This window comes from Phyllostomus hastatus, unplaced genomic scaffold (assembly GCF_019186645.2).
Source record: "Phyllostomus hastatus isolate PE091 unplaced genomic scaffold, TTU_PhHast_1.1 phas_scaffold_142, whole genome shotgun sequence".
In the NCBI taxonomy this organism is placed as follows: Eukaryota; Metazoa; Chordata; class Mammalia; order Chiroptera; family Phyllostomidae; genus Phyllostomus; species Phyllostomus hastatus.
The window spans coordinates 133,125-133,817 of NW_025334010.1; positions in this window are offsets into that span (position 1 = coordinate 133,125).

Below are 693 nucleotides of genomic sequence, written 5' to 3' on the forward strand. Positions count from 1 at the left end.
TTCTGCCTGCAGTGTCTACTTAGCTCCTTTGCCCACCTCTAAGCTCTCGTGGATGCCAGTTGGGATAGAAACAAGAGGCATTCAGGGAAAGTGCAGTCGCCTCGGGTACCCAGGGGCCCTGCCCGTGACTGGCATTGCTCCTCCCCCTCAGGAACTGCAGAAAAATGGAAGGTGGGGGTAGGGCGTGAGGAGGCTTACTCCCGAACAGCCTGGGTACGTGGTGATGTTGGCCATAGCAACCTCAGACCTACCTGGACAAAGGTGCTCTGTGGAAGAGCTGACCCACACAGGTGTGTCCACCCATCAAAGGGTCATTTCCCCCTGGCCCACAAAGCGTGGTGTCCCATACATCGCCCCTGTTCCTGTCAGTCGTCTGGCTGAGTGCCCTGCCCATCTTCCCTTGTCACCAGCCAGGCTTCCCAGCCGAGAAGAGAGTGCGCTGGTTTGGACATGGTGTCTTCCAGTTGGAGGGATAGACTTGTTTATACATTTCTCCCCAGCGATTTAACGGGTGCATGGAGGCACTTGGATCGTGCCGGGAAGGATAGAAAATAGTTTCCCTAAAGCCAAGGATCAGCCTTATCACTATTTCTAGAAATCCTTCCAGAGCTCCTTGCTGTCTCCCTCCCCGTGGCGATGTAGTCCAAAGTTCTTAGGACGGCGTGTGTGTGTGGGGGGGGGGGGGGGCCATGT